The following is a 22,542-nucleotide window of genomic DNA, read 5'->3' as shown; positions in this document are numbered from 1 at the left end:
AGGTTCAAACTCAGGTTGGGCTTCTGCCTCGCAGTCAGGGCGAGCCTGCAGCAGTGTCAAGAGACAAAAACAGCACCGAGGACGGATACACCGACAGCAACCTTCCTTGGATCCTTGGGCCTAAAGACATGCCAGAGGGAGCTAGAAGGGGACCAAAGATGCACAATAATTGTTGAAGGCTTCAACATTATTGCATCGCCTTTGATGGACCTGGTAATTCAGGTTGAATTGGTATAAACTGTGGGATCAGTTCCACAGTAGCAGAATGGACACCCCCATTGAGAACATTTTGAAAAAAAATAAATGACTGTAATAGTGTATTTTAAAAACACTTTTTACATAAACGTGCTAACAAGTCAAAGCCTCTGAAAAGACACTCATTAAGCCTGATAGTCCCTATAAGTTTATCCCATTAAAAAAAAATCTATGGGTGCTGTCATATGCCAAAAATTACCTCCATTGGTAGGGCCAGATCTTTTGCCATGGGTGCCCCCTTTGCCTAAACATTACATACAATATGCCAGTGTCAGAAATGTGCCTCTACTACAGTCACATATAAACGGTGTGCCCTTTATGTCAATGTCAGGGATATCATTTCATCATGCATGCTTCCGTGACATATACCATGGTGGTCCTTCCTTATGCCACAACTTTCTTCCAATGTACCAGCCCAGCATTTTGTCAAAGTTGCCACCTATGCAAAGAATTTCCTCCACGATACCTGTGCCAGCATTTTTTCCACATGTGCCTCATGCCAAGATTCACCTCAAGTATGCCTGTGCCAGCATTTTATCGTGGGTGCCTTTATAAACTAAGAAGCATGCCAGGTTCAACAGCAGACTTGCAAGCACAGCAACACAATCTCACTCATGCTTACATTCACTTATAAATTCTTATTCATTCACCCTTGCTCATTCATTTCCATTCTTGTCGCGGCCACTGGGGCCCCCTGGTCGGATTGGCGAGTGCGAGAGAGACACGCTCGCCAACCGCGGCCGCCTTATAAGGCCAGCCGCGTAACGTAATTTCTGTGTGTGACCCCGGAAGCACAAAGAGTGCCTCGGCCGCAGACCCCTCTCCAGCCAATCGGCTGTGTTCTCATTGCGGCCACCCCAACGTTCTGGCCCGGCGCTGCCGCCATAAGCGCCCCCCCCCCCCGATTGGGGTGGCCCCATGCTGGGGTGGCCCGTGCATTTGTTTTCACTCAGTCTTTTGCTCTCACTCTTACCCTAACTCACTCATTGGCACTCTCTTGCTCACTCTTACTTTGACTCACTTATAGTTTCTCACTCTCTCACTTTCAAACATACACTCGATCCCATATACAAACTACTTCCTCACACAAACACGCTCTCTTGCCCTAACTCTCTCTCTCTCACACATGCATGCATACAACATACATTTAAATATATTTTGTTGCCAATAAAGGTCCCGTGACAGAGGTCCCGTGAAAGATCCTGCTGCTCCATTTGTTATTCCACTAATAGTGAATGATAGACTACTATTCACTATTAAAGTAATAAAAAATTAGCTTAAAACAAGGGGATTGGGGCCTGGCGCAGATAATGTGAGTCACCGTAGCGCTGTTGGGTCTGTTTTTGCCACTTCTGAGGCCTGTGGCCCCAAAGGCAGTGCGAGGAGCTGCAAGGGGCAAGTCAGGCTTCGCAGCGACCACTGGCAACCCCTAAATAACACCCATGCTTAGGCACCTTCCGATTGATGTTCACAGAGCTTGGCTTCACAGTCCCGGATTGCCTTAGGATTTATCCTGATGTAGCCCCACAAGCTCTGAAGTCGTAAGATGAGCCAAGGCACCAGAGACATACTTGGTGGCAGTCAGTCACAGAGATCTGTTTGTGACAGTGCTTGCAAGGTGTACACCTTGTAGTATTCAAAGAGAACATGGTCCTTTGCATGCTGTAGAGAAAATGTTGACAAAAACTTGTCAATATTACAAGAAAAATGTGTGGGTGCGAGGTCAGAATCCGCACCCGAAGGCGTGGAAAGAAAGGAACCGATGTCCACGTGTCAGGATGTGCCATATATGCAGCTAAGTTGTCACCTCAGGAGTAGGACGAAGCTGACATGGAGCCACACAATGCCACCTACCAGTGTGCTGGGAGCAGAACCAAAAAAAAAATATATTCCTTGCGCCTGGGAGTATTTAGCAGGTGAGGCATCTGTGATTAGAAGCATTTATCGTGTAAATTTAAAAACTCGTGTTTTTTTCACATTATGTATTGTTGGGAGTATAAACATTTTCAATATAGCACAGTATAGCTCACAACCCCATAAAACAGATTTGGAGGAAACACAACACAGAAGCCCTTACAATAGCACATTAGTTTCATTTCTCAGTTAGACTGAGGGCCACGAGTGACAGATCATCTACTCTCACATACAAGTGAATAATAATTTGATATTCCACTGAAGACTAGGCTGCATATAGTTTGTCACATCGTTACAACCCGTAGAAGTGATAGATGTTTTACACGACTGCTAAAATGAAAAACGGATTATGTACATTTCGAATCAACACTGTCGTGAATAAATACATTGCCAATATAACCTACTGACACAAAGTGAAGAACAAAATAAACAAAGGGAGAAATGAAAAACGTGCTGGAACGCTTCCCTCTCCAATGTATTTATAGGACACAAAGATTAAACATTTTTTGCTGCACCACTCGGGCAGCAAACAAATTTCGCCAGGCTTCAAGCTTCAGCGGCGATCAATATTCGCAGAACTCCATGACCCCGAGCGAATGGAAGGTTGCCAGGAAACCCAATCCTTCCTGCGGCGAGAGGCTGAGTCTCTGCGATGAAAGATTAATCAGGGTTTACCTCAACAGGATTAATGCTCGCGCACGCACCTCAGGTTCATTTTCCAGCGCTAAAGTGCATGTCTTTCGACTCTCGGGATCACGCACTATCTTGTTAGAGGCGCCAGAAAAACACCCTCTAGTGAAGCCACAGTTTTAAACCCGGAGAGAACAATGGAGAAAATGTAAACGGGACCGCACGTACATACGAGAAAGTCCTCAACCCGGTAAGCAGGCATTCCTCCGACAGACAGACGCGCACACAAACACACGCAAGCCTTTGCCTCGCAATCACCTACTGCTACAAGTAGACTTAAGAACTGGATTGAACTTTCTGAAGAGGTCCTGTAAATAGCTTAAAAAGCAGGCTAAAATATAAGGTTCTAATTATCTCTCTCTCTCTCTCTCTATATATATATATCTATATCTGTTCCCTGAAAAAACAAAGGTTTAAGTGACATTCCCACTCTGACTCATCCCAAATCCATTCTACTACTTTCATCTCCTAAATAACTCTGCCTAAGCTCTTCCCTTCGCTTCCACATCTAACTCACCAAACCTCACTTTACTACCATGATCTCCCAAACAACCCTACTATATTCTCCCTCATTTATCTCACCCTGTTACTATGACCTCCCTAACCCCTTCCATAGACTCTTCCCTCCTCCATCCTCCCTTTACTCATCCCAAGCCTAAATCCTATTACCATAAACTCCCAATTAACACTTCTGGATTCTTTCCTCCTCCACCCCTCCATTACTCCAGACAATCCAACTAACAAACTCAAATATCCGCGGCTCAAATCAACTCATAATAATACTAAAACTGTACTCATATTTCCCTATACTAATCCACCACTAATTCTTGTTGGGTTCCCGAGTAGCGTGCTACTCGCCGAAAACCGCTTTCGACACCTCGTCAGGGGTAGTAAGCGCCATATAAATACTATTATAATACAATACATATTCGGGAAAATATGCACGAGAACATTATTAACATTTAAAAAAAAAAAAAAAAAGAAAACACAGAAATTCACCAGTTATAGTTAGCAGGGCTAACTACAACTTGCACACCGCCACGCGCTGCTTATGACCTTACATATTACATATTATGACATGTTTTATGACACCATTTGACATCACTGATGACATCATTGATGACATCATCAAAGCTTCTTTTGTCATACTGCTCTATAAATGGGTATTGACAGAGCTATGGAATTGAGTGAACAATTTAATCCATCATTAATGCTATCATGCCTATAATTCCTATAGATGAAGCAAGCTTCTGTTATGTGCACCATTGACCCTATACCATACATTTCATGGGTAGACGGGTTAATGTTGAATAACAACCACAGATAAAAGGTTAAACATTATGGCACCAAGTGTTCAATCTATATACAACTGTTCAAAGAAAACCAAATTCCTCTAGATACTCAAGTCCTGTTACATAACAAATGCCGTACACGGACAGACTTTACTTGTACCAAACCCCTGACGGTCACTGAACCTACACTGAGAAATGACGTGGATACAAGTAGAAAAGTGAGCACTCTTAACACTGCCTACTCTATGGAGAGAGTTTACTCTGTACCGCACTGTTTGCAGACAGTGAAATTCTCATGAGACATACACTACAAAGTATTAAATAGTATCTACTACGAACAGTGTATACTCTATGCAAAATTTTTCTAAAGAGACTATTTACTGAAAATAACCAAGGTCTAATGGTGCTAAATATCATACTAGATGCAACCTTCATACGGTGGTGAAAAGGTTTCTGATACCCATCTTGTGAAGCAAAACAAGCACATGTACATAGGTTAGTACCTGGTGCGCCCAGTCTCCCATGTTATGTAGACATTGTCACGCTGAGATGATTCTGTTTAATAACTTAAGGCTGCTTACAATACTTAGTATGTAGTACCTTTGCCCTGTTTGAAACATTTTCTACAGTTCAAAAAAATCTTGGGTGGAAAATGCTGTCACCAGCACATAAAGTTACTCTTCAATACAAAGATTTGTAACATGTTCAATACCTCAACATACCTATGCTGTATGTAGACCCAAGAGCTGGACAGAGGCTGTTCAAAATTTTACAGAAAAGTAAAATTGTAGTTAACCGCCACTATGTAAACTATAAAACAAAGTATACTCATTGGATGATGACATCAATGATATAATTGGAGATGTCATCGATGAGGTTATAGAATATGTCATGCGTGATATAATGTGTGTGTCATCAGCAGTGCATGGTGGGGGCACACACTGCATTGAAATCTGCTAACTGTTGAATTACGTTGTGTTTTGAGTTCAAAACGTTCATTTTGTCATTGACATGTTCACCTAACTATAACACCAATTTTACATTTGTTTTTTACATTGAATATTTTACACACACACACATATATATATATATGGAAAATGTCACTTATCCAGTGTACATCTGTTCGTGGCATGAGACGCTGCAGATTCACATGCTGTGCATTATCCTGCCATCTAGTGTTGGGCTCGGAGTGTTACAAGTTGTTTTTCTTCGAAGAAGTCTTTTCGAGTCACAAGACTGAGGGACTCCTCCCTTTCGGCTACATTGCGCATGGGCGTCGACTCCATTTTAGATTGTTTTCCCCGCAGAGGGTGAGGTAGGAGTTGTGTATATAGTAAAGGTGCCCATGCAATGGAGTAAGTATGTATGTACAAAATGTTTATAAAAATAGTATATATTTACAAATTTACAAGTTTCATTCAACTTATAGCAGCTACAGGGTCCCGGGGAGGCGGGAGGGCGCATGTGAATCTGCAGCGTCTCATGCCATGAACAGATGTACACTGGGTAAGTGACATTTTCCGTTCGATGGCATGTGTAGCTGCAGATACACATGCTGTGCATAGACTAGTAAGCAGTAATCTCCCCAAAACGCGGTGGCTTAGCCTGTAGGAGTTGAAGTTATCTGAAATAATGTTCGTAATACAGCCTGTCCTACTGTGGCTTGTTGTGTTGTTAACACATCTACACAGTAATGTTTTGTGAATGTATGAGGCGTAGACCATGTGGCTGCCTTACAGATTTCTGTCATAGGTATATTCCCTAGAAAAGCCATTGTGGCGCCTTTTTTCCTGGTGGAGTGCGCCTTTGGTGTAATAGGTAGATCTCTTTTTGCTTTGATATAGCAGGTCTGAATACATTTCACTATCCATCTGGCAATGCCTTGTTTGGATATTGGATTACCTGCATGAAGTTTTTGGAAGGCTACAAACAATTGTTTTGTTTTGCGAAACTGTTTTGTTCTATCAATGTAATACATTAGTGCTCTTTTAATGTCTAACGTATGTAAGGCTCTTTTGGCTACTGAGTCTGGTTTTGGAAAAAAGACCGGGAGTTCCACTGTTTGGTTTAGGTGGAACGGTGATATAACTTTTGGTAAGATTTTGGGATTTGTACGGGGAACCACTTTATGTTTATGTATTTGTATAAAGGGTTCTTGTATAGTAAATGCTTGTATTTCACTTACTCTTCTAAGAGATGTGATAGCTATCAGGAAGGCTACTTTCCAAGTTAAGTATTGCATCTCACAGGAGTGCATGGGTTCAAATGGTGGTCCCATGAGTCGCGTTAACACAATATTAAGGTTCCAGGAGGGGACTGGTGGTGTTCTCGGGGGTATGATTCTTTTTAATCCCTTCATAAATGCTTTGATGACTGGGATTCTAAAAAGTGATGTTGAATGTGTAATCTGCAGATAGGCAGATATTGCTGTGAGGTGTATTTTAATCGAAGAAAAAGCTAGTTTAGATTTTTGTAAGTGTAATAAGTAGCTTACAATGTTTTTTGCGGAATCATGTAGTGGTTGAATTTGATTATTATTGCAGTAATAAACAAATCTTTTCCATTTGTTTGCATAACAATGTCTTGTAGTTGGTTTCCTAGCTTGTTTAATGACCTCCATACATTCTTGTGTAAGGTCTAAGTGTCCAAATTCTAAGACTTCAGGAGCCAGATTGCTAGATTGAGCGATGCTGGATTCGGGTGTCTGATCTGTTGTTTGTGTTGAGTTAACAGATCTGGTCTGTTTGGTAGTTTGATATGAGGTACTAGTGACAGGTCCAGCAGTGTTGTGTACCACGGTTGGCGAGCCCAGGTTGGCGCTATTAGTATTAGTTTGAGGCTGTTTTGACTCAATTTGTTTACCAGATAAGGAAGGAGTGGGAGAGGGGGAAAAGCGCAAGCAAATATCCCTGACCAACTCATCCATAACGCATTGCCCTTGGACTGAGGGTGTGGATACCTGGACGCGAAGTCTTGGCATTTTGCGTTTTCTTTTGTTGCGAATAGATCTATTTCTGGTGTTCCCCAGCGTAGAAAGTAAGTTTGTAGGATCTGGGGATGAATTTCCCATTCGTGTGTTTGTTGGTGAGCTCGACTGAGATTGTCGGCTAATTGGTTTTGAATCCCTGGGATGTATTGTGCTACTAGGTGAATGTGATTGTGAATTGCCCAATGCCAAATTTTTTGTGTTAAGAGACACAGGTGTGATGAGTGTGTCCCTCCTTGTTTGTTTAGATAATACATTGTTGTCATGTTGTCTGTTTTGACAAGAATGTGTTTGTGGGCTATTAGTGGTTGAAATGCTTTCAATGCTAGAAACACTGCCAACAGTTCCAAATTATTCATATGGAGTTGTTTTTGGTGAACGTCCCATTGTCCCTGTATACTGTGCTGGTTGAGGTGTGCTCCCCACCCCATCATGGAAGCATCTGTTGTGATCACGTATTGCGGCACTCGGTCTTGGAATGGCCGCCCTTGGTTTAAATATATAGGATTCCACCACTGAAGCGAGAAGTGTGTCTGGCGGTCTATCAACACTAGATCTTGAAGTTGACCCTGTGCTTGTGTCTATTGTGCTGCTAGGCACTGTTGTAAGGGCTGCATGTGTAGTCTTGCGTTTGGGACAATGGCTATGCATGAAGACATCATGCCTTGAAGTTTCATTACAAACCTCACTTGATAGTGCTGGTTTGGGTACATGTTTAATATTATATTTTGGAAGGCTTGTACTCTTTGTGGACTTGGAGTGGCAATCGCTTTTTGTGTGTCGAGTGTTGCTCCCAAGTATTGTTGTATTTGGCACGGTTGTAGATGTGATTTTTGGTAGTTTATAGAGAACCCTAGTTTGTGTAGTATTTCTATAACGTATTGTGTGTGAAGTAGACACTGTTGTTGAGTGCTGGTTTTTATTAACCAGTTGTCTAAGTAGGGGAATACGTGCATGTGCTGTCTCCTTATATGAGCAGCTACTACTGCAAGGCATTTTGTGAATACCCTTGGGGCTGTTGTTATCCCGAATGGCAACACTTTGAACTGGTAATGCACGCCTTGGATTACAAACCTTAAGTATTTCCTGTGGGTAGGATGTATGGGTATGTGGAAATATGCATCCTTGAGATCTAATGTTGACAAGTAGTCCTGTTTTTTGAGTAAGGGAATCACGTCTTGAAGTGTTACCATGTGAAGTGATCTGATTTGATGTACAGATTTAGTGTTCTGAGGTCTAATATGGGTCTCAGTGTTTTGTCCTTTTTAGGAATTAGGAAATACAGGGAGTAGACACCTGTTCCTTTTTGATGGTTGGGTACTAGTTCTATTGCTTCTTTTTATAACAATGCTTGGACTTCTATTTGTAACAGGTCTAAGTGTTGTTTGCACATATTGTGTGCTCTTGGGGGCACATCTGGCGGCAATTGTAGGAATTTTATGCAATAACCATGTTGGATAATGGCTAGGACCCATGCGTCTGTAATTATGTTTTCCCAGTTGTGGTAGTATGCGGTAAGTCTCCCCCCCACTGGTGTTAAGTGGTGGGGGTTTGTGACATTGAAGTCACTGTTTGGTTTGAGGGGTTTTTGGGCTCTGGAATTTCCCTCTTGCCTTTGGGAATTGTCCACCCCTGTATGTTCCTCGAAAACCTCCTCTTTGATACTGTCCTTGATATGTGGGTCTGACTTGTGAGGTGGAAGGCTCTGTGGTTTGGGAACGAAACCCCCCTCTAAAGTGCGGCTTTCTAAAAGTGCCTCTGCTCTGTGGGGAGTAGAGCGCGACCATGCCTTTGGCTGTGTCTGTGTCCTTTTTTAGTTTTTCTATCGCCGTATCCACCTCCAGTCCAAACAATTGCTCTTGGTTGAACGGCATATTCAGCACAGCTTGCTGGATTTCTGGTTTAAAACCCGAGCTCCGTAACCACGCGTGTCTACGAATGGTTACCGCAGTGTTCACTGTCCTTGCTGCTGTGTCTGCCGAGTCCATATTTGGTTGTTTGAAATCGTTTGTCCTTCCTCAACAACCTGTTGGGCACGTTTTTGGTACTCCTTGGGCAAGTGCTGAATGATATGTTGCATCTCGTCCCAATGTGCCCTGTCGTAGCGAGCCAGTAGACTTGCACATCCCGCCATCTAGTGTTGGGCTCGGAGTGTTACAAGTTGTTTTTCTTCGAAGAAGTCTTTTCGAGTCACAAGGGACTCCTCCCCTTACGGCTCCATTGCGCATGGGCGTCGACTCCATCTTAGATTGTTTTCCCCGCAGAGGGTGAGGTAGGAGTTGTGTATTATAGTAATAGTGCCCATACAATGGAGTAAATATGTATGTACATAATGTGGTTTAAAGTGATATATTTACAAGTTTACAAATGTTCAAGATCAACTTCGAAACGACTACAGGCTCCCGGGGAGGCGGGTGGGGGCATGTGAATCTGCAGCGTCTCATGTCACGAACAGATGTACACTGGGTAAGTGACATTTTCCCTTCGATGGCATGTGTAGCTGCAAATACACATGCTTTGCATAGACTAGTAAGCAGTTATCTCCCCAAAAGCGGTGGCTCAGCCTGTAGGAGTTGAAGTTGTTTGAAATAAAGTTCGTAGTACTGCTTGTCCTACTGTGGCTTGTTGTGTTATTAACACATCCACGCAGTAATGTTTGGTGAATGTATGAGGCGTAGACCATGTGGCTACCTTACATATTTCAGTCATTGGAATGTTTCCTAGAAAGGCCATAGTAGCACCTTTCTTCCTAGTTGAATGTGCCTTTGGTGTTATAGGCAGTTCTCTTTTTGCTTTGAGATAACAGGTTTGAATACATTTAATTATCCATCTGGCAATGCCTTGTTTGGATATTGGATTCCCTGTATGAGGTTTTTGAAAAGCAACAAACAGTTGTTTTGTGTTTCGTATTTGTTTCGTTCTATCAATGTAGTACATTAAAGCTCTTTTGATGTCTAATGTATGTAGTGCTCTTTCAGCTACAGAATCTGGTTCTGGAAAGAACACTGGTAGTTCTACTGTTTGATTTAAGTGAAACGGTGATATGACCTTTGGTAAGAACTTTGGGTTAGTTCGTAAAACTACTTTATGCTTGTGTATCTGAATAAAGGGTTCTTGTATGGTAAATGCCTGTATTTCACTTACTCTTCTTAGAGATGTGATGGCAATGAGAAACGCTACTTTCCATTTTAAATATTGTATCTCACATGAGTGCATGGGTTCAAAAGGTGGACCCATGAGTCGTGTTAAGACAATGTTAAGGTTCCACGAGGGAACTGGTGGCGTTCTTGGTGGAATAATTCTCTTTAGGCCCTCCATAAATGCTTTTATGACTGGGATCCTAAATAATGATGTTGAGTGCGTAATTTGCAGATAAGCTGAAATTGCGGTAAGATGTATTTTAATGGATGAAAAAGCTAGCTTTGACTTTTGTAAATGCAGTAAGTAGCTTACGATGTGTTTAGCAGATGCGTGTAATGGTTGAATTTGATTATTATGGCAATAATAAACAAATCTTTTCCACTTATTTGCATAGCAATGTCTTGTGGTTGGTTTTCTTGCTTGTTTTATGACCTCCATACATTCCTATGTAAGGTCTAGATGTCCAAATTCTAAGACTTCAGGAGCCAAATTGCTAGATTCAGTGATGCTGGATTTGGATGCCTGATCTGTTGTTTGTGTTGAGTTAACAGATCTGGTCTGTTTGGAAGCTTGATATGAGGCACTACTGAGAGGTCTAGTAGTGTTGTGTACCAAGGTTGTCTTGCCCAGGTTGGTGCTATTAGTATGAGTTTGTTTTGACTTAATTTGTTTACTAGATATGGAAGGAGTGGGAGAGGGGGAAAAGCGTATGCAAATATCCCTGACCAGCTCATCCATAACGCATTGCCCTGAGATTGCTGTTGTGGGTACCTGGATGCGAAGTTTTGGCATTTTGCATTTTCTTTTGTTGCAAATAGGTCTATTTGTGGTGTTCCCCATCTTTGGAAGTAAGTGTTTAGTATTTGGGGGTGAATCTCCCATTCGTGGATCTGTTGGTGATCCCGAGAGAGATTGTCTGCTAACTGATTCTGAATCCCTGGAATAAACTGTGCTATTAGGCGAATGTGGTTGTGAATCGCCCAATGCCATATTCTCTGTGCCAGGAGACACAACTGTGTCGAGTCTGTTCCTCCCTGTTTGTTCAGATAATACATCGTTGTCATGTTGTCTGTTTTGACAAGAATGTGTTTGTGGCTTATTATGGGTTGAAATGCCTTTAACGCTAGAAATACTGCCAGTAGTTCTAAGTGATTTATGTGAAACTGTCTTTGCTGAGTATCCCATTGTCCTTGGATGCTGTGTTGATTGAGGTGTGCTCCCCACCCTATCATGGAGGCATCTGTGGTTATTACGTATTGAGGCACTGGGTCTTGGAAAGGCCACCCTTGGTTTAAATTTATATTGTTCCACCATTGAAGCAAGGTGTATGTTTGGCGGTTTATCAACACTAGATCTAGAAGTTGACCCTGTGCCTGTGACCATTGTGATGCTAGGCACTCTTGTAAGGGCCGCATGTGCAACCTTGCGTTTGGGACAATGGCTATGCATGAGGACATCATGCCTAGTAGTTTCATCACCATCTTGACTTGTATCTTCTGTTTTGGATACATGGCCTGTATTACATTGTGAAATGCCTGTACACTTTGTGGACTTGGAGTGGCAATCCCTTTTGTTGTGTTGATTGTTGCCCCTAAGTATTGCTGTGTTTGACACGGCTGAAGGTGTGACTTTGTGTAGTTGAGTGAGAAACCTAGTTTGTGGAGGGTTTCTATGACATACTTTGTGTGTTGTGAACACCGCTCTTGCGTGTTGGTTTTGATTAACCAATCGTCTAGGTACGGGAACACATGTATTTGCTGCCTCCTGATATGTGCAGCCACTACTGCCAGGCATTTTTCTAAAAACCCTTGGAGCAGTTGTTATCCCGAATGGCAACACTTTGAATTGGTAATGTACCCCTTGGAATACAAACCTTAAGTACTTTCTGTGTGAAGGATGTATTGGTATATGGAAGTATGCATCCTTTAGGTCTAGTGTTGTCATGTAGTCTTGTTGTTTGAGCAATGGGATTACATCTTGTAATGTCACCATGTGAAAGTGATCTGATTTGATGTAGGTATTTAATGTTTTGAGATCTAATATAGGTCTTAGAGTTTTGTCCTTTTTGGGTATGAGAAAGTACAGCGAGTAAACTCCTGTTCCTCTCTGATGAATTGGTACCAGTTGTATTGCATCTTTTTGTAACAACGCTTGGATTTCTAGTTCTAGAAGATCCATGTGTTGTTTTGACATATTGTGTGTTTTCGGTGGGACATTTGGAGGGAATTTGAGAAATTCTATGCAATAACCATGCTGGATAATGGCTAGGACCCACGTGTCTGTTGTTATTTCTTCCCAATGTTTGTAGAACTTGGTTAGTCTCCCCCCCCACAGGTGTTATGTGTTGGGGATTTGTGACGTGGAAGTCGCTGCTTGTTTTGAGGAGTTTTGGGACTTTGGAACTTCCCTCTACTCTTTTGGAATTGGCCCCCTTTATATTGTCCCCGAAAACTTCTCCGCTGATATTGGCTCTGATAAGTGGGCCTTGTTTGTGAGTTGAGGGTTCTGTGCTTTGTCCTCGAAACCCCCCTCGAAACTGTGGTTTACGAAATGTGCCTCTGCTCTGTGGGGAGTAGAGTGCGCCCATGGCTTTGGCCGTATCAGTGTCCTTTTTAAGTTTTTCGATAGCAGTGTCCACCTCCGGCCCAAACAACTGCTGTCCGTTAAATGGCATATTCAGCACTGCTTGTTGTATGTCTGGCTTGAATCCTGATGTACGCAGCCATGCGTGTCTCCTTATGGTCACTGCTGTATTTACTGTCCTAGCAGCTGTATCCGCTGCATCCATTGCAGAGCGTATTTGATTGTTCGAAATGCTCTGTCCTTCCTCCACCACCTGTTGTGACCTTTTTTGGAACTCTTTGGGTAAGTGTTCAATGAAATGTTGCATTTCGTCCCAATGAGCCCTATCATATCTCGCCAGCAATGCCTGTGAGTTGGCAATGCGCCATTGGTTGGCCGCTTGTGCTGCAACCCTTTTCCCCGCAGCAACGGACTTGCGACTCTCCTTGTCTGGAGGTGGTGCATCTCCCGAGGTGTGTGAGTTTGCTCTTTTGCGAGCTGCCCCTACTACCACAGAGTCTGGTGTTAAGTGCTGCGTTATGTATACAGGGTCTGTTGGCGGTGGCTTGTATTTCTTCTCCACCCTGGGAGTTATAGCCCTGCCCTTCAAAGGCTCCTGAAACACCTGTTTGGAGTGTTTTAGCATTCCAGGTAGCATAGGGAGACTTTGGTATTGGCTATGTGTGGAGGATAGTGTGTTAAATATAAAGTCATCCTCAATAGGCTCTGCATGCAGGGTGACATTATGAAACGCCGCTGCTCTTGACACCACCTGTGTGTAGGCTGTACTGTCCTCAGGTGGCGATGGTCTCGCTGGATAACAGTCTGGGCTGTTATCTGATACTGGTGCATCATAAAGATCCCATGCGTCGGGATCATCCTGACTCATTCCAGTATGAGTTGGGGACTGCATCAGTGGTGGAGTGCCTACTGGTGATGTGTGCATTGAGTGTGGTGGAGATGGTGGCGGTGTTACTTGTCTTGCCACCTTTGCCTGTGGCTGCTTGTCTTTTTCTTGAAGGCAAGTCTTCTTTTCATCCTAATTGGGGGAAGAGTACTTATCTTCCCTGTGTCCTTTTGGATGTGGAGCCTTCTCTGAGTGTAGTCTGGCTCCATTGACTCTAGTTCTTGTCCGAACCTATGTCCTTGCATTTGTGAGGACAGTCCCTGTTCCTGTGTAGGAACCTGTTTTCGGTTCCGAGGCCGGATGTTTCGGAATGGAAACTTTTTCGGCTGTCTTTTTCGGCTCCGACGACACTTTTTTAATTTTTGGCGTTCTGGTCTCTCGGTGCCGACTCGTTTCGGTGCCACCCTCTCGGTGCCGAACTTGCTCTGACCCGCTGTCTCGGGGTCGAGTCTGCTCTGTGCCGGTATCTCGACCGGAGTCGGATGTCTTCGACACATGCGTGCCCTTTTTCGGTGCCGATGATCGGTCAACTATTTTTCGGGTTAAGCCATGGCCTGCTTGCGGTGGCGTCCCCTGGGCTTTAGTGGTTTTTCCGTGAGTTTTGTGTGTCGATGTCTTACTCACGGTTTTCGGCGTCTGTTCGGGATCGACCTCGTCCGAGTCTGAATCCTCGATGGAGAAGGCTTCTTCTTCCTCCTCCAAGTGTTTATGTCCTGTCGGCGCCGACGCCATCTGTAGTCTTCTCGCTCTTCGGTCTCTTAATGTCTTCCTCGACCGAAACGCTCGACAGGCTTCACAAGTATCTTCTTTGTGTTCTGGAGACAAACACAAGTTACAGACCAGATGCTGATCTGTATAAGGATACTTGTTGTGACATTTGGGGCAGAAGCGGAATGGGGTCCGTCCCATTAGCCTTGAAGAGACACATGGTTGGGCCGACCAGGCCCCGACGGGGGATCGAAAACCCCAAAGGGCCACCGGAGCTCTTCAAAATTCGGTGCCGATCTGTTGTAACTAACCCGATACCGAACGCAAACAATACCGTCGAATTTTCCGAGATTCTAACTATCTTTCCGAACCGAAACACGGAGCGAAAAGGAACACGTCCGAACCCGATGGCGGAAAGAAAACAATCTAAGATGGAGTCGACGCCCATGCGCAATGGAGCCGAAAGGGGAGGAGTCCCTCGATCTCGTGACTCGAAAAGACTTCTTCGAAGAAAAACAACTTGTAACACTCCGAGCCCAACACTAGATGGCGGGATGTGCAAAGCATGTGTATCTGCAGCTACACATGCCATCGAACATATATATATATATATATATATATATATATATATATATATATATAAAAAAACACACACACACCCTAAAGAATGGTGATAACCACTGTGCCACACTTTAGTTATAGTTACCCATTTGACAAATTTTCAATAAACATTGCAGACCTGTTGCACCCGTTAGATTGTACAAGGACTTAAATTTTCACAGCCTTTAGTCAAAGGGGTGCAAAAAGGGTAGCTCCAAAATACTCTTGAAATCTATTGCATTTTACATAGACTTCTGTTTTTCACATATTTGCGTAGAAGCAAAACTGCTGAACAACTGAAAGACTAATTTATGGTCAAATGCTAATGGAAACCTACAAACAAATACATAGTGTTAGACAAGGGGTTGTTGGTTGGCAGTCAGGTTACCCCCTGTCCAAGCAAGGACCCTCACTCTAGTCAGGGTAAAGGAGAATCACCCTCAGCTAATGCCTGCTCATCCCCTTGGTAGCGTGGCACAAGCAGGCAGGCTTAACTTCAGAGTGCTAGGTGTACCAACACACAGTAACTTAATGAAAACACTACCAAATGACAACACAGGTTTAGAAAAATAGAAAATATTTATCTAAACAAAACAAGACGCAAACAACAAAAATCCACCATACACAAGTAAGGTTATTAATTAAAATGTAAAAAGAGTCTTCATGTTCTTTTAAACACAACGCTAACGCTGTTACCGTGAAAATGTATCTGGGCTGTGTCAAATTAACCTGCACGGGCGAGTGTGGGTCGAAAAAGGTAAGCTGTGTGTCGATTTCTCACCCACAAGCAAGGTCGTGCATCGTTTCTCCTTCTCTGGTGCGATCGGCGGGTGTCGTTTCTTTCCCCGCAGGAGAGAGAGACGAGTCGATCCGGACAAAACACCCCAGGTCCAGGCAGGCTTGCTTTGTTTTTCCGCACCCAGCGATGTTGCATCATTGCAACCTCCGTCAACGATGCTGAGTTTCGTTTCTCCAGCCGCGTGCGTCGATTTCCCAGCCGCGCTGCAAGCACTGCTTGATTTCAGCCGCAGAGCCGGCGGCGCTTCATTTCTTTAGCCGCTCTTGCATGGATTTCAAACCTTGGTTCACCAGCTTCACCTGTCTAGACCCCAGGAACTGGATAGGGCACCACTTGGCAGGGCAGGAGTCTCAGCAGAGAGTCCAGGTGCTGGCAGAGAGAAGTCTTTGCTGTCCCTGAGAATTCAACAACAGGAGGCAAGCTCAGTTTCAAGCCCTTGGAGAGTTCTTCACAAGCAGGAAGGCACACAAAGTCCAGTCTTTGTCCTCTTGCACAGGCAGAAGCAGCAACTGCAGGATAGCTCCACAAAGCACAGTCACAGGCAGGGCAGCTCTTCTTCCTTCGCTCTTCAGCACTTCTCCAGGCAGAGGTTCTTCTTGATTTCCAGAAGTGATCTAAAGTCTATGGTTTGGGTGCCCTTCTTATACCCATTTTGCCCTTTGAAATAAGCTTACTTCAAAGAAAAGTCTCTCGTTTGTGAAATCCTGCCTCACCCAGGCCAGCCCCCAGACACACACACCAGGGGTTTGGAGACTGCATTGTGTGAGGGCAGGCACAGCCCTTTCAGGTGTGAGTGACCACACCCCCCCCCTCCTAGCATTGGCTCAGATGGCTCATCAGAATATGCAGGCTACACCCAAACTCCCTTTGTGTCACAGTCTAGAGCGAGGTGCTAACAGCCCAACTGTCAAACTGACCCAGACAGGGAATCCACAAACAGGCAGAGTCACAGAATGGTTTAAGCAAAAAAATGCTCACTTTCTAAAAGTGGCATTTTCACACACACAATCTTAAAACCAACTTTACCATAAGATGTATTTTTAAATTGTGAGCTCAGAGACCCCAAACTCCACATGTCTATTCGCTCCCAAACGGAATCTACACTTTAATCATATTTAAAGGCAGCTCCCCTGTTAACCTATGAGAGGGAAAGGCCTTGCAACAACGAAAACCGAATTTAGCAGTATTTCACTGTTAGGACATTTAAAACACATCATAGACTTGGTTGCCCAATTGGCGAGTACAGGGTTACACAGTGACCCACTAACTTCTGAACTGTGTGACCAAAGTGGACACTCTAAGGTATCAAACAACTTGTTACATCAAGGCCGTTGTGTATCTTATGTTGAAATTAATCTAACTTGTTGTAGTGTGCAGCTTCAGCAAAACTGCCACTTTATTGCCTTTAAAACTCCTGTGCCTTCCCAGACACACAGAGACTACTCAACTAGACAGCATTCAGCCATCATGGAGAGACATGCCAATGACTCTCAGGAAAAAGAACAAAGAGGGTTTTTGCAGGCCAGGGAGGTGCCACCTCCTTTCTGCAGGAAGCCACATAGGTGTTAAATGAAGAAGCCGCCCTCTGAAGAGCGGACGTGGGAAGCCACAGGGAAGGCTGCTCCATTGTTAAGGTATACGGGGCTGCAGGGGGGCAGAGCGGAAGAAACTAGTCGCCAAAATGGTTTTCCCAGGGGCATGTAGGTAGCCACACCACAGGGGTGGGCTAGGGAGGTCTGTTCACTGAGAGAGGGTTCTCGCTATCCTAGGAGTGGGCAGGATAGTGCATCCTGGGATAGCCAGGTGCCACACTCTCCAGGAAGTGGTCACCAGGTGGGAGGAAACCTGGTAGCCCATTAGCAACCAACTACAATCTGCCCTGAGAAAGCTTTAACAGCATAAATGGGGCATCCCTGGGACCCCAAAGCTCAGATCTTGACCGACTCAGAAGGACCAAAGGAGGACTGCCCAGTCACACCAAAGGACCAGCAAGGACAGCTGAACCGACAAAGACTGTACCTGCTGCACCTGGTGGCTAATGAGGCAAGGGACTATGCCTGCCATTTCCTGCTCAGAGAGAAGCTGTCTCCAGAGGTCAATCAAGCCAAGAGAACTCCAAGTCCAGCTGACTGGGCTCCTGTTTGCAGCACAGGGACAAAACAGCTGAAGAAGCCTGCTGCAGCAAGTTGGTAGCCCAAAGACTTCAAACTGCTACCATCGCCGTTGTGCAGCATTGAGGACCAAGATCCGATGCACAGAGTTGCACCCAAGTACGCTGAGCCCGGAAGTGCTGTCTGAGAGTTGCGGGACCCTCAGAAGAAAAGTTATCCACCCAGGAAGGATAGGCATGTGACTGCAACAAAGGTGACTGGTAGTCCAGTAGCAACTGGACTTCAGCCAGACAGAAAAAGACTTTGTGGGAAATGGACACTGCAACCAGGAACTCCTCACTATCTTTGTGGACCGTGGAATACCTACAGGAAGACTTCCATCAACCACACCACATACACAGCATCCTTGGAGCATCTTCATCCCCTACATCAGGACCACTCTGTAGGAATCTATTGCAACACGAATAAAGGGCCTCATTACGGCCTTGACAGATAGGATACTCCGTCGCAAATGTGATGGATATCCCACATGCTATTTTACAAGTTCCATTGTTGTATATCCATTTTAGCTATAGCTTTACACACGTTATTTTAGCAAACTAGGCATGCTGCTGTGCCATTTAACCTAGACAATTTTAATCGGCTTCATTTTAGTATTTTAACAATAACCACATTTGTGGTCTTGTTTTATTTTCTCTATCCAGCTGTTCTTTGCCTAGGCCAGCACTGTGTTCTTAAACAAGACATTTCTTTCACTCTGTGCTTTTCTCAAGGCTGCAGTAAGAAAGGTTGTCGGCAAACGTGGTACGCTTTGTCTCTAGTGTTCATAGAAACATACTCTAACACAGTCTAGGTAGGAACTACTCTAAAAAACCGTAGTGACAATAAGATAGTGTTATTTTTATGTGTTACTCTTTTAATCCTGTCATGCTTCATCGTCCTAGTTATTGCAATCCATGCTTTATCTAAGATGCAGTTACTTCAATAAAACTTTATTGAACTATATTCTACCTCCGATTGTCCTTGCATATGTGAGACTAATGTAACTTACAGAAACGGATGAGATCTGAGTGACCACGATTTCCTTGAGGAGTCGATTGTGTCATGTGCTTGGTTGAACAATCATCCCTGCTCTTGGGTGGAGATGAGGCACTGCTAGTTAGCCGGAACAAACCCGGATTAGGCTGACAGGTGTCACCTGTAGTGGGTTCAGACTCATTCCCCCACAGCGCAAGTGATTCTGCCACCCAAATCCAGTAGTCTCATTAGGATAATGAGAGCCTACACGACACCATAGGATATAACAGAACTTATAATATAGCAAACGGGATATCCATCACATTTGTGACAGAGTATCCCATCCGCCAAGGTCGTAATCAAGCCCAAAGTTCCTGGAACTGTTGAAGGACTGCTTCTCGTGTGAAGGTAACTGTTCTTGGGGACCTTACTCGTCCCCCTGACTAGGTCCGAGCAGGAGCTGGTTGCCCCAAGTATTTCTAATCGGCTGCATTAACACTTACCTCGGTTTTCTTTGAAAAACGTTTGTGTCGGATTTGTTGATTTTGCTAAGGTTTGCTCGAGGTTCAGTGTAACTGCACTGATTCATTACTTCTTGTAAAATCTGTTTCTCCAGAATCCTCCAGTGGATCTTTTTCATTCTAGTGTCTAAATTGTTATGAAAATACAATGTATTTTTATATATTGGTGTTGGTTGTTGAATTATTTTCGGTGCTGTTTAAAACCTTAACACGTGTTCCTCTGTGTAAGCCTTGCAGCTCCACAGATACCCAGGGCTGAGCTGAGGGTTTCACAGATGGAACCTACTGGACTTTAACGGGTTGGTAAGTGTAGTACATGGTGAGGTTGCACAACCACACAATATAATACACCCAATTTCCTCACAAAAAATCTAAAAATGAAGCAGCAGAAAAGTGTTGTTTTATTTTACAAAGCAGAAGGGCCAACAGCAGTTTGCTTCATGGACTTCCCAAAAAAAAAACCTTAAGTTAGTGAGGGGGCAGAAAGCAGGTTGGTATAGCAAATGGTGAGAAGGGTGAAGAAGCACTCAAGGGAGGGAGTAACAAGGAGGATCAGGAGCCACAATGGAGGGAATAATACAGGGTGAAGGAAGAAACATACAGGGGAGAGCAACACAGAGCACAGTATGCACACAGGTGGGAGGGAGCAAAAAGGGGCACGGAGGACAAGCACAAAGACAAGAGAGGGCAACACAGAGTGCAGGGGGACAGATAAGCACACAGTGTGCCTAGCTGAAACACACGCACTCTCACGGAATGCTTATGTAAACAGAAAAAAATCGTTATCTGAGAAATGGAAGGACACAAGTAAGAAGGCTATTATACAGGGCAAGGACAAACGCAAAATGGACAAGGCAAGCCATCAAATTAGATGCAAGGAAATGAGAGTGACAATAACACCAATCAATGGTAGGCAATGGGCGAGCTTTGACCCCACTGTAAGTTCTTACTCACCAATCAATAGGTCTTTTGCAACTAGGCAGCTTGTGCTGTCTAGCAGCCTTGACCTAAACATTAGGAAATTAGGCTGCCGGTAAGTGTCTTAAACTACTCCCAGGTGTTTGACAGAATAAAAAGTAATTTTCTAGCCAAAGTTAACAAAACAAGGTATACAATTGACTCTGTCAAGGATACCTGGCTGGGTCATGGTAAAAATTGGAGGCAGAACTTATGCCATGAATATAATGGGGATTAGACTAGGATCGTTAGGACTGGACAGCAATGTACACTAGTCACTTTTCTTATTAGCTTATACACGGCAGATTTAGGTTCCTCCCTAAGCAACAAGATATCAGGCCTGCTCAGATTAGAAGCAAGGCACTTCTGCATCTGCAGTATGCAGACAATTCCATAACAGTGGAATTAACTCCAGTGGTCTGCAACACTCAATGAAATCCCTAGAAAGATGCAACCGCCAGAATGGTCAAAACGACATCAATCATATGAATGTCGAGGGATCACTATGGACTTGAGGTGAATATATAAATCCCAGTTCAGCAAACTGAAATCTAAATCAGCCTTGTTAGCATTTGCTCTTCGTCACCTCAGTAAATCAAGGCAAAAGGTATCCTTTTGTTACTATAGGGAGCAATAGCATTCCGTGCCTCAATTACGTGAGCTGGTCAGTGCAGGTTGTTTTTTCTCGACAGTGAGGGTCTGTAGAGGCCTGTGCTTACAGGGATAAAGGCTGGAGGCATAGGGCTGTCCACTTTCTCTAATCTCCCTCAGGTCTGTGGAGACCTGGGCGAGAAAGAAGGCAGCAGGTGAGACTGCAAATCGCCATGCCGCTCCACCATGCATGTGTCTCTAGAGACTGGGGTGCGGTCGCGGAACAAAGGGAAAGTGAGCACAACCTGTTTGTTACCCACTGACGGGACATCACTGCAGTGAATAAATGGATTTCAATAATGTTGTTCAAGATGTAGGTTTGCTATAGAAACCATCTACCACGAACGTTTTTATTGCATACACAATAAGGTTTCAGCTGCAGAATGACAGGATTACTGCAGGAGGTACATCGTGCTAAAATCCATCTCAGAAAATCCTAGAGATTTCAGCTCATTGCACAAGTGCAGCTATATGGCCCATGACCTGGCTGTGGAACTACACATTTTTTTACAATATAGTTACAGTGATTTCAAAGACCTGGTGTTACCACCGCTAAGGTGAAAAAGTCTTAAGTATATAGGTTAATCTAAAAAAATGTACTAATTTTCTCCCAGAGAAACTGAGTATCTAAAAAGACAGACACAGCAATGTACAAATGAAGCTTGACACCTTATTCTTCCAGAATTCTAAGCAACCGGATACCAGATGTGTGTACTGTTGTCATTAAAAGCAGTGCTGTACATGCGCAGGTAGTGTCGGGTCCTCAGTACCTTTACTTCTTCAAACTGAAAATGATAGTTCTGGCACTTCTCAGCACTGCTGCAATGCTTTTAAGGGGAGAGTACTGATGCTTCTCAGTTGGAAAGAGGTACTCAGGGACAAGGAGTAACCGTACTCCGCAACAACTTGCAGGAGCCTAACCTAGGGCCTTAAAACATAGATTGGGAAATTTGTGTCCATGTTTGACGGCGGAATTATTGAGCCTCTAAACAAGCTGCAAACATCTGCCCTGTCTACACATATCTGCCCACGAGCTGTGCACGCAAGTTTACATACATGTTGCAAACGCACATGGCCCGGTCATTCGGTGCGAATAGCGTTGATAAGTAAGAGATTGCTGGTGATTTTTAAATATGACGAATCTGAAAACACGTAAACCTGTGAGGAAGGCGCTGCATTCATTTTAAATGTGACAGTAAATACAGAATGACCACACGGGAAGTGTGTGTTCTGTGCGGTGCAGGCCACTCATTTACCCCAGTTTTTATTAATAGTCCATCGGTCTTCCACAGCCAATTAAGATTTGGAATTGAAAATGTAGTGTCCTCCTGCTGTCTTGCTCAAATCAAAGTGCAGGAAAGCATCACAGTCAGTACTCAGGGGCCCGGCTCGGCATAAGACACAGTGGCCTGCCCACCGCCACACACTAGC

The 22,542-nt window shown here is 44.0% G+C and overlaps 1 protein-coding gene across 2 annotated transcripts in view; it reads right to left on the bottom strand.

Moving 5' to 3' along the window:
• The window catches only part of TBCK (TBC1 domain containing kinase), a 1,319,282-nt gene that overhangs the window by 658,664 nt on the left and 638,076 nt on the right, over positions 1 to 22,542 (bottom strand). The window lies entirely within an intron of this gene.

The sequence above is a fragment of the Pleurodeles waltl genome, chromosome 1_2, assembly GCF_031143425.1.
Source record: "Pleurodeles waltl isolate 20211129_DDA chromosome 1_2, aPleWal1.hap1.20221129, whole genome shotgun sequence".
In the NCBI taxonomy this organism is placed as follows: Eukaryota; Metazoa; Chordata; class Amphibia; order Caudata; family Salamandridae; genus Pleurodeles; species Pleurodeles waltl.
Note: the sequence above shows the minus strand (reverse complement) of the source record. Positions and strands in the feature narration are given on the sequence as shown.